Genomic DNA, 12,387 nt, shown 5'->3' on the forward strand with positions numbered 1-12,387 from the left:
AGCCAAGCTGATATGTCAGGTTAAAGGAATTACACTTATGTTAGGCAAAGATTTCTAATGTAAGACTAAAAAAAAGTATTAATCATTTAATGATAAGTGGATTTCACTGTAAAAGTCACTTTGTCTTTAAAAGAAAGTGCTAAGAAAATTTTAAAAAATCATAGATTAGAAGTTGTATATGACTTAAATAAAAATCTTTTATAATTCAGGACTGAAAAAAAAATCCCAACCAATTCAAATACTAGACAAGACTTAAATAAACACAGAAGTGGGTAAGGATAAAACCCAACTGTTGGAGTCTCCAGTTGTTTTCCAAGCATATATTTAAAAGTACCAGGAGCCACCACTACCTGCCTGTTAGAAAGGACTACAGGACCCAGCACTGCCAAGGCAGCATGAACCAGCCCTGGGGCTTGTTACTGAGCATGCAGTGGGCCACCCACCACAGAAACAGTTCTCTAGGAAAGTAGGTCTGAGGTGTACACAACATAACACAACTATACACTCCACAATACAACACAACTACACACTCCCCAACACAACACAACTATATACTCCACAACACAATACAACTATACACCCCACAACACAACACAACTATACATGAAATGATGAGTATCTGGAATAGGTTTACTGATCAGTTCAATTCAGGAATTCAGCAACTGGGCAATATACATCTATTCCAAACTACCTATTTTATGTGCTGTATAGGATGACAACGGTGTGACATGATTTAGGACATTCTGGGAAAAGCTGTAGCATGGGGACAAAACTCTGAACAGCAATGCCAGAGGCTGGGAGCCCAGTCAGGGAATGGGAAGAGACAGGACACTCAGCACTGTGACCCTGGTTATTCAACTGGACACAGCTATCAAACCGACACAGCATTAACACCTACTAACAGAGACTCCCACCACAAGTAAATTATACCTCATAAAGTCAACTCCAAAATAACGGCATGGAAAGCCAAAAGCAGTTTGTAAAATTACAGCAGAATGAAATTCAGTGTGTGAAGATACTATAATGTAAAACTTCATGTTGTTGAGGAATTGTTCTTACAACTTTCCTACATTTTCCAAGACAAATTCTGAGTGTCAAACCATTACAGTGTTTGGATTCTACTAGACAAACATAAAACTTGATATTTCATTTTAAAGGTCAGTACTTATACTATACTGAATGCATATTTAAGCCTACTTTGAAAAGTCTCAGTTATCCATCTAAAAACACCTGTGGATGACATACACAGTGTCTAAGACTCCTCCCCAGAGAATACAAAGCCTGCTATCCCCAGCACAGCTGCCAGACTTGACCCAAGGCTGGCTTACAGTGTAACTAGACTCTCCACACCAGTATCTGGGGCAGGCAGGGCTCCTTCAGCCAAAAGCGATCTCCCACACAAAGGTGCTTTTATAAATACTCTCGCTGTCTGTGAGTGTCACGAGGTGGAAAAGGCTTTAGAGCATGGGCCAAGCTGAAGTCTTATACAAGAAAGCTTACCGCAGTAGGAGCACAATGCTGAAGGGCTGGATCCACCTCCCTGGGTGACTAAATAAATGTGGAATTACTATCCAGTGCAGCCGCATATAGCAGTGAAAAGGAGAGAGTATAAGCTACATGCATACATACAGAAGAATCTCAAAATGTCATGCGGTGAGAAAAGCCAAGATTTGGTTATACACAAACCACTACCATACCTGTCACATTTGAATACACACTGTTTTAGTTGGGGTTCTCTCTCTCTTTTTATTCTCTCTCTCTGTTTAAAAAGTTTATTGTTTTCACTTGTGCGTGTTGGGTGAGGGAATCTAATAGTATTTGAGAGCAGGTGCATAAGAAAGCCATGGGGTCAGATCCTCTGAGCTAAGGCGCTGGGAACCAAACTCAGGCCGCCTGCAAGAGAACCACGCTGGTTCGTGAATAGCAGACACATTGCTCCAGTTCCATAGTTACATATTTGCCCAACCATGACTAGACCGAGGATGAGATGTAATTTAGCAGTGTCATGCCAAATTTTACTAACTATAAAGATTCCCTCCCCGGCAAGTACAGAGTCTCAATACACAGTTTAGAGTGGCCTTGAACTGGGTGATCCTGCTGCCTCAGCCTCTGCAGTGCTACGGTTACAGGGACATATCACTATGTAGAGCTAGAAGATATTAATAATCTCCACTGACAATGTGCCAACTCATTAACATTGAGGACCGTTTGTTCAATTAGTAAACCGAATTGTTTTTTCTTACATGAAATCATTTTGCTTGATTTATTTTTTCTTTAAATCCAAACTAGGAATATGTAACTTTTCTCCTAAAAAATCAAATTGCTTTTTTACAAATTGCATTCTCTGACTTTCTCATCAGCCTGCTTTAGGATGTCCATGTGTTCAATATGCTCGCTCCAAGTTTGGCCTACACCATATGGTTGTTTAACCCAAATATCTGAGCAGCAAACTAGGCTGATCCTTCTGGAGAAAGTATAGTTGAACACCCAAGACCACTGGGCAGTCGAAGAGATGACCACGCATCCTGAGCACCCCTGTCCAGTGTGACTGGGGGACAGCTGATAACCAGGTATGCAGTATTACCAGACATCACTGGGTCTAGTCCATTGCTTCTGCCTGTCACTGCAACAAATATAGTAGCTATGCCATCTCCTTCATATTTTGCTTTAATCCTCAAAGTTTCATCTGGTCCTTTATGCATGGATGTTACTCTAAGTTCACACAGAATCCCAAAATTTCCACAAGCCTTCTTAATTGTTTCACAGTGACCAAGGTCAGAGGTTGAGCCCATCGGCACTACCACCCTGCACTGACTGTCTGACTTGAGACGCAACTCCACTCGGTCTGCAACCTACTCAGCGCCTTTCTTTACCATCTGGAGTCATTCCGGAGTTACTTCTTTGAGATCACGGTAAGACTGTTTGTCTTTCTGCTGGCTCTGATCTCCCGATGGCCATAGTCTCCAGGAATCATTATCAATGACATCAGCAGGAACAGACTCTTTGGTGGTTACATCAACACCAAATTCAAACTTCATAGCAACCAGTGTACAGTCCTGGGTCAGCCAGAATTTCTCCAGAATTCCAAATATAGCTTGTGTGGCGTGCATGGCTCATGGTGTCCACTTCAGTCTGCCCTATAACAAGGCCAGCAAAACACAATTCTGCAGTGATGAGCTGCTCCTCAGACCACTGTGGGTCATTACTGGCATCGTCCTTGAAGAATATCTCCACTTCGGGTGGGGAAGACTTGTATCCCTCTTTTACACCAGGGCTCCTTCTGAGGAAAGATCCAGTTGCTATTCTTCCGCACACCCATTCAATGGAATCATTCACATTGGGGTGCAATGAAAGCAGTCTACCCAAACTTCTTGGTGAAAGCAGTTTTTATACCAGCTTCCTGTAACAACTGAGATATGCGGCTGGTGATCTTATTGGCGATGGCAGCTTTGGCTTCCAGGTGGTTCTTCCTAGCTGCATTCCCTGCTGTGATCTGGTCCTTGGACTGCAGGAGGACTCTGCCTGGGTTATCTAACAATTCATGGACTTCTTTTGTTTTACCCTCATAGAGCTTCTTCCCGATGTTCAGTACTTCAGCTGTCACCGTTATCCTAGGTGAGCTAGAGGAACAGACCACATGGGCTAGTTGGGGTTCTCTAGAGTCACAGAACTTGTGGAATGAGTCTCTGTCTGTCTGTCTGTCTGTAATATGTATGCGCATATATATACATACATAAAAACACATGCACACAAACACACACACATGGATTTTTTGAAATGATTTAGGCTGTAGTCCAACTACTCTAACAATGGCTAGCTGTAAATGAAAAGTTCAGTAGTCAAGAAGTTTTTGAGCCCCACCAGGCTATGTGTCTCAGGTGGCCTTCTGTATATGCTAAAATGCTGAAGAAATCGGCTCCAATGCCAGAGAAGAAATGGATGTGCTAGCAAGCAGGCAACAAACCAGAACAAAACAAAACCCAAAACCCAAAAACCTTCCTTCTTCCATTGTCCTTACATAGGCGTCCAGCAGAAGGTATGGCCCAGATTAAAGGTGTGTGTGTCTTTCTGCCTGGAGATCTGGATCAAAGTGTGCCCCATTTCTAGATTGTACTTCATTCCAGATTAGTCAAGTTGACAACCAAGAACAGCCATCGCACACACCAAAGAAGAAGATGGACTTCGTGAGTAAACACCAGTCCAGAAATACAACGTCCATAAGATTCATAAATATGGCGATATGAACTGCAAGCTTTCTGTGCAAAGGGGAAAGGGAGACAAAAAAAAAGCACACATTCATAACAACGTGTGTATTGTTTATTTCCCTATGATTTTTTTTTTTTTGAAATATGGCTAATGCTAGATGAAGCTACATGGCCGAAAGGCAGTGGCACTATGCAAATGTTTGCTGTATTTAAAGGGTTTACAATGGACCCAAAAAGATTAAAGTCCGTACACATTTGGCAGGAGCTGTGACTTCCTGCATTTTTGATGACTTACCACAAATATACAATATTTAACATAAAAAAATGCAAGCCTAGAAATCGAGTATACCTACCATTACTTTCTAGTGACCAGAAGCTAAAGCGAAGACCAGTCTGCTCCCTTTAAGCCTTGATCTGAGAGAAATCTCACAGGCCCAAATGAATAAACGTCAGTTGTCCTAACATGAGCTGCCCGTTTCTCTGCAACTTTATATTAACTCAACAATATCTAAACAAGCGTGTAGGTTTTGCTAACTCAGGCGTTCAGAGACCATCATTAGAAGGCAGGCAAGTTTGCCCCTTTCACACATCTTTATAGTAAAGATTGAGAGGCTGACAACAAAGAAAAAAGAGCATCTCCAGGATTTGAGAAGTGTTGACCAAGGACAGGAAACTGAGCGTCAGAGAGCTGGGGGATGAGTCACCATGCCCATGGGGGAAGGGCAGGGTAAAGACACTGGGTAGGGAAGGTGACATGCGATTTCACTAGAACTGCAAGTGCAGAAATCTGAAGGAAACAGATGACAGCAAGTGTGTCACCTAGTCACAAGCGATATGCACACCATGAGTGGACAGTATGGAATCACGAGTGGACAGTATGGACATCACGAGTGGACAGTATGGACATTATGACTGGACGGTATGGACATGAGCTTGGCTACAAGTTCGCTAAGCCTACAGAGAGGACATTCACCACCTTGCACTTGTTTGACATTTGAGATTTTTTTTAAGTTTAAACCAGAAACAACTTCTTTTCTTCTTAAGGTCACACTGTGTAGGGTAGCTAAGTCTAATCAGTACCCAGGTTTTACACTGACGTGACATAGCATAGAAAGGGAAATAATAATACAGCAAGGAATCCTTAAGGAATTTACTGAAAGACAGCAGAAAAATGTAAGTCTTCCCTAACATATGCACCAACCATTTAGAAAAGACAACAGACTGTAAATATATCCCTGCGAACAGGTGTTGGGGAATAAAGAGAGCAAACAGGCAGGGATCAAAAAGGCAGGTGACTGTGAACGGTAAAAATATTATTACAGCAAGACATTAAACATCTGTATCATATTTCAGCACATGTGTTAACGCTCTAACTTTTCTTGAAGCCATAATGTATTTTCTTGGGAATGGATATACTACATCGTGGATCCTTTCATTTCAATGGGATAAAGAGACCCAAACACACACTCATGGAAAGGCAAGCTCCCACTTAGAAGTTCCATCCCAGATGGTATAAGAGCATGGAAACGCTATACTCCCTGAAGTCACTGTCTAATACAGGGGGCTAGATGACTCAACCAAGGCAATGATTAGAATTTCAAGGAAGGAAATGAAATAGAAAATGTTCCAGCTGGTGACTAAATGTTTATGTTTCTCCGAAAGTCCTACATTGAAAACTAACCACAAGAGTGACGGTATTAAAGGCAGACCTTTGAAACACCATCGAGTAATAGATTCTGAGTGCCCAGAAGTGGCTGCAGAGACTAGCGCTCTCTCCTTCATCCAGCTGTTATTGGAGGTTTGGAAACGGAAGACGCTTGCTCTTACCTGCAGCCTTTCGAGGGGAAAACAAAGCAAACGAACAAAACCAACTTCTGTTGTTGATATGCTACTCAGTTTATGGCCATTTTTTTTTCCCCTGAACCCTGGCCTCATGTATATCAGCACAGCCTCAAATTCACCATGTGGCCAAGGATGGCCTTGAACCCCCCATCTTCCTGTATCCATCTCCTGAGGATGAGTCACCATGCCCAGCTCTATGTGGTGGTACTAGGAATCGAACTCAGGGCTTTGTGCATGGAAGGCAAGCACTCTACCCACTGCCCTCCATTCTCAGCCCAGTTGATGCCATCTTTGGCTCAGAAGCCTAAATATATAAAGGTAGCAGACGTCATCTTCTTGTGACAAACCATGGTGCCTTCTCTGTGCATAGTGATAATGGCCACACTTCAGAGAAAGACCAAAAAAGGAAACGCAGACCAGATAACTATTCTGTAAGAAAACAAATGCCGACTCGCTAACCTAGAAACCCAGAGGCTGAGAAAAGCCTCTGCCATCAGGCAGGGTTTGCATAGGATAATGAGAGCGATTCTCCAAATCTGAAAATTAATAGCCATGAAACAACACCGAAGATTAAAAGAGGCTAAAGAAAGTCAATTTTCTCTAATCAGTTTTTGTACAAATGTATAAAGCATATTATCTGCGAGGTGAGACAACATGAAAATAATTCTTTACAAAACCAATAAAGCGTTTGATAAAATAATGGATCCTGAAGCCAGGCTGAGTTTTAATCCTGTTGTATTTGTTGCTAGTTGTCATACCTTGGCCATGTCTTTTAGTCTTTCTGGGCCTTAGTTCATTTATGACCTGGTTATCTTGTTTGTTTGTTTGGTTGGTTGGTTTGGTTTTTTTTGGCTTTTTGTTTTTCGAGACAGGGTTTCTCTGTGTAGCCCTGGCTCTCCTGGAACTCACTTTGTAGACCAGGCTTGCCTCGAACTCAGAAATCCGCCTGCCTCTGCCTCTCCAGTGCTGGGATTAAAGGCGTGCACCACTACACCCGGCTTGACCTGGTTATCTTGAAGACTGAACAAGTAAAGGGCCTAAAGAGCGCTTGGTGTGTGTTCATGCTGTGAAAACTGTCACCCTCTTCCTGGTTTGTTTTTATTTTACATGATTATTACTATTATTACTTTAGATGCCCTTTTGCTTTCTGTAAGAGAGAAGAAGAAAGGGTTGGGATTTGGGTGGGTGGGAAGTGGGGAAGATCTGGGAGGAGTTGGGGGAGGGGAATCATATTCAGAATATACTGTATGAAAAAAATCTATTTTGCACCAAAAAACATTTTAACCCTCATTCATGTGTACAAGAGCTGTCTGCTACACATGACTACTACCCTGCTCACAGACTGGCTTTGAATGGTGTGATGGCTTTTATATGCTTGGCCCAGGGAGTGACACTGTTAGGAGGTACAGCCTTGTCAGAGTAGGTGTGGCCTTGTGGGTGTGAGCTTTAATACCCTTGTCCTAGCTGCCTGGGAGCCAGTATCCTGCTAGCAGCCTTCAGATGAAGATGTAGAACTCTCAGCTCCTCCTGTACCATGCCTGCCTGGATGCTGCCATGTTCTTGCCTTGCTGATAATGGACTGAATCTCTGAACCTGGAAGCAGCCTCAATTAAATGTTGCTCTTATAAGAGTTGCCTTGGTCATGGTGTCTGTTCACAGCAGTAAAGACAAATAGCATCTGGGAATTTGAGTTTTAGGGGGGTTCCCACTACTCACTCTAAAGAGTAGGCCAATATGTCTTTTACTATCTGTGCAAACTGGGTCTGTGTTGGAAACTTGCTTTTCTCTGAGAGGCTGGAAAGTTGGTGCATGCTAGACATACCATTCCTTCGGGGTGGTTATAATACAAACCCTGGGCACTGAGCTTCCAGTGAGTTCTTAGTAACATCTCAGAATGTTGTCATAATTTGATGCTAGGGACTTAAGTGGCCTTCACCCCATGAGCCTTTCGCTCTGCTGACCATGGCCGTTATACCCTGACTGCAGTAAATCACGAGGTTAGACGATCGTGTGCTGTGTCTTGGGAATCTTCCGAATCAAGAACTGGTGCTTTGTGAGACTCATCAGTCTACCTGGACACAGAACACCAACTGCTTTGTCCTGGACACAACCGCAGTTATATTAGGTGTTATGTAAGTTACATAAGGTGGGCCTGTGGTATAATAACTTGATGAAACAAACAGTCCCTGACTGCACATGTGGTTTATAAGGAGCAGCAATGAAGTTGCAGTCCAGTGACACACTCATTCATTCATTCCCATTTCCTGGTCGTCTGCTTTTGTTTTGTGAAAATAAACATTTAGCTTATATCTTCTAAATAATAAGCAACATAAACACACTAAGTGATTAAAACTATTTGTATGTCTTCATATCCTACAAACAGCAATAAAAATTATAACAAGCAATTCTGAACTTCAGAAATTCATCATTATTTTTATAGATTTTCTGTATGCCTTAGAAATAAGTGATGATTAGACTTATTAAAAATTGGAAAAGAGTAGTCTACTCAAATAAATCAGTATTTGAGAATTAGAATTTTTTGAAAAGGTGTTCGGAGGGAAAAAGCAACAATTTCTATGGCTTTCTGGCTTGGGATATTCAGATAAATTCTCTCACTGGAAAGACAAAAACTTTAGGCTAAAGCCCTCCATCAAAGCCACTTGAAGCCCCCAGGAGGTAAAAGGTCAGTGGTCCACTACTAGATCCACTCAAAGCCGATGGAGGCCAAAGAGGTGAGCCCTGCTGTGGTGGCTCTAGTCCACTTTTGCACTGGGGGCGCCGACCTGTATTGTACATTTAACCTTTGGTTTGGCCTTTAATTTAGATTCAGGGCTTGCTTAGATAAGGTGTTTCATAGGACAGATTTCCCACATCAAACTAAAACCTGAAGGGTTACCTGGACATTTCCCTGTTGCTAAGAAAAGTAGGGAACCCCTAAAACAAGATGGCCTGTGCTTGAGAGGAGGCCATTGGGTGACCTTGTGAGATTGGTCCTCTGGATCTAAGCAAACCTAAGGGGACCAAGGCTCGATCTGTGTGCCTGCTTTAACATGGTATACAGTTAACATGGTTAACAGTGTTCCTGTTCTTCAGGGGAAAACAAACTACCCTAGAAGGATTCCTTTACCCTGGGCCCCCGGAAATCTCCACAAGTGACTTTTCAAGGCCAGTGAGTATTAAAGGTAAAATATGGTCTACAGGGAAACTAGTCACTCTGAGCAGGAGCCAGCAGAAACAGACCTAAGTAGACTTCAAGTAGAATTTCTATGCTTAAAAATAAGTAACTTCAAATATAAACTTTAATATGAAGAAACCATAAAATGTGATGTTAGTAAAAACCTTTGGACTTTAAATTCTCTTAAAAACACTGAGGAGTCTGATGGTGCTGCACACCTGTAATCTCAGCACTTGGAATGCAGCGGCATTTATGCGTGCAGGCACAACACGTGTGCACATGCGTGTGCGCGCACACACACATACATACACACACACACACACACACACATAACAGTTTTCACTATTGTCATTCATTTTATTAAAATGAGCCCAAAATTTAAGGATAAAAATGTCCCATCTCATCTAGTGATCAGTATTTGAAGCAAGAGTAGGCATTACATTGTATGATATGCTTTATTTAAATCTGGTGAGATATCCTTTCTTTAATCTGGTAGTCTGATTAATATTCTTTTATGTATTTTGTAGCAACCTAATTGGGTCATTCTATTAACTTTTTATACTTAGCAATATTATCTATTACTGTTTACTTAGTAATAAAATAGTGAATAGTGTGTGTATATGTGAGTGTGTGTGTGTGTGTGTGTATGCATACATGTGACTATGTCAGTCAACAAGATGGAACCATATTTGTCTTTTGTTGTTGTTCTTTTGCTGTCTTTGTTTTGGTAAAAGGGTTATAATGTCCTCATACACAGTGAATTAGTAAACTCCCTTCTTTATTTTATTAAAATTTTGATATAAAATATGATATTGAAATTTTTATAACTTTTGAGTTGTAAAGCACATAAAACCAGAAACTGTTTGCTTTTAAAATGCATAATTTTCTGCTTTTTAAAAAATGAATTTCCTCTATCTATCTCAAACTCCATGTCCATGTGTGTTTCTTCCACCACATATGTGTGGAGGTCAGAGGTTAGGTGGTGGGAATTGCCTCTCTCCTTTTCCCAAGTGGATCATTAGGACTGAACTCAGTCAGACTTGGTAGAGAGGGTCTTTAAGTAATGGCACTGTGTCTTCTGGCTGTAGATGGCAACTTAGGACATGCCTATGATAGCTATGACAAAATGAAGTGACAAATGTTTCCATCTTTCCTCAGTTTTCAGAAGAAGACACGACTGAAAGGTCTAGACAGTGCAATAAGTCAAGAAAAAGAAATCTAAGACCTAAGGATTGGGAATGGAGATGAAAATAGCTACTACTGGGGTGGAGAGATGGCTCAGCAGTTAAGAGCACTGGCTGCTCTTCCAGAGGACCCAGGTTCCACTCCTAGCACCCACATGGCAGCTCACAACACTCTGTAATCCCAGTTCCAAGGGGTGTGACTCCCTCTGCTGGCTTCGTAGAGCACTACATACATTTGGCACATGGACATACCTGCAGGTGAAATATCCACACACAGAGAATAAAAATCAATATTTTTAAAAAGAAAATACTATTTCATTCTGACATCATCTTTGCAAAACTAATTTTAGCAATCTACAGATAAACTAACAAGGTTGTTATATATATAATCAATATACAGAATCGATTTTACTTTTATGTAAAATTCAAGTAGTTTAAAAGCATTAATTTCTAAAACCTACCATTTTACAACAACTAAAATATACCATGTAGGAATTAAACCCAATAAAAGGGGGAATCCGGCCTTGAATATGGAGTTACAGTTAAATGTATACATTCAATTCCTAGGTACCTTGGATTAAAATCCTGCCTCTGTTACTTGCTAGCTGTCTGACTTTAAGTGACTCAACCTTTGAAGACCTTAGCTTTCTATATGTGGTATTGTCTTAGTTAGGGTTTTACTGCTGTGAACAGACACCATGACCAAGGCAAGTCTTATATATATATAAAAAAACAACAACATTTAATTGGGGCTGGCTTACAGGTTCAGAGGTTCAGTCCATTATCATCAAGGTGGGAGCATGGCAGTATCCAGGCAGGCATGGCACAGGAGGAGCTGAGAGTTCTATGTCTTCATCCAAAGGCTGCTAGTGGAAGACTGACTTCCAGGCAACTAGGGTGAGGATCTTATACCCACACCCACAGTGACACACCCATTCCAAACAGGTCACACCTATTCCAACAAGGCCACACCTTCAGATGGTGCCACTCCCTGGTCCAAGGATATACAAACCATCACATTCCACTCCCTGGTCCCCATAGACTTGTTCAAAAACATGAGTCTATGGGGGCCACACTTAAACATAGCATAATGCAAAATGCGTTTAGTCCAACTTTCAAAGTTTTCATAGTCTATAACAGTCACAACAATGTTAAAAGTCCAAAGTTCAAGGTCTCTTCTGAGATTCATCCAACTTAATTAACTGTAATCTCCAAAGCAAGGCAGGAAACCAGCTGGGCAAACTCCAAACTCTGCATCTCCATGGCTGATGTCAAAGCGGTCTTCAGATCTCCACTCCTTTTTCATCTTTGTTGACTGCAACAAACTGCTTTCTCCTGGGCTGGTTCCACTCCCTGTTAGCAGCTTTCCTCAGCATGTATCTCATGACTCTGGCATCTTTATCATCTTTGAGTCTCCAAGAAAATTTCAATGTTACAGCTTCTTATTTCAATGTCTGGGATTCCACTTGATCTTTTGGACTCCTCCTAAGGGCTGGCATCACTTTTCCAGCTCTGCCCTCTGTAGCACTCTAAGCTCAGGTTGATCCACTCCACTACGGCTGCAGTTCTTGGTGATCACTCCATGATACTGACATCTCCAATACACTGGGATATTCCACTCCAACTAGGCTTCACCAATAGCCTCTCATAGGCTCTGTTCAGGGTGCCAAACCTCAAATCCTTTGCATGACCCCTTCAGTCCTGGGCCATCAACTACAGCTGAGGCTTCACCTTCTCCAATGGCGTTCCTTGGCCTCTCACAGTGCTAAGCCTCAGCTTCTCTCCATTATCCCTTCATTCCTTCACAAGCAGTACCACCTGAGTGACTCTTACACATTACCAAGTCCAGCCGCAGCATGAGGTGCAACCTTGGTTATCTCTGGAACACAGCTTCTTTGTGCTCCCAGAAAACAATTTCCAGAAGATTTCACCTCAGTGATGCTGGTCTCTTCTTAATCACTGCTAATTCCTTAGCTCCAGC

At 41.8% G+C, this 12,387-nt stretch overlaps 1 protein-coding gene and 1 pseudogene across 1 annotated transcript in view; both read right to left on the bottom strand.

The window, feature by feature from the left end:
* Nucleotides 1-12,387, bottom strand: part of Efcab11 (EF-hand calcium binding domain 11) — a 171,735-nt gene that overhangs the window by 86,179 nt on the left and 73,169 nt on the right. The window lies entirely within an intron of this gene.
* Nucleotides 2,329-3,721, bottom strand: LOC110307273 (bifunctional phosphoribosylaminoimidazole carboxylase/phosphoribosylaminoimidazole succinocarboxamide synthetase pseudogene; annotated as a pseudogene).

This window comes from Mus caroli, unplaced genomic scaffold (assembly GCF_978045245.1).
Source record: "Mus caroli unplaced genomic scaffold, Mus_caroli_1 scaffold_14, whole genome shotgun sequence".
Classification (NCBI taxonomy): Eukaryota; Metazoa; Chordata; class Mammalia; order Rodentia; family Muridae; genus Mus; species Mus caroli.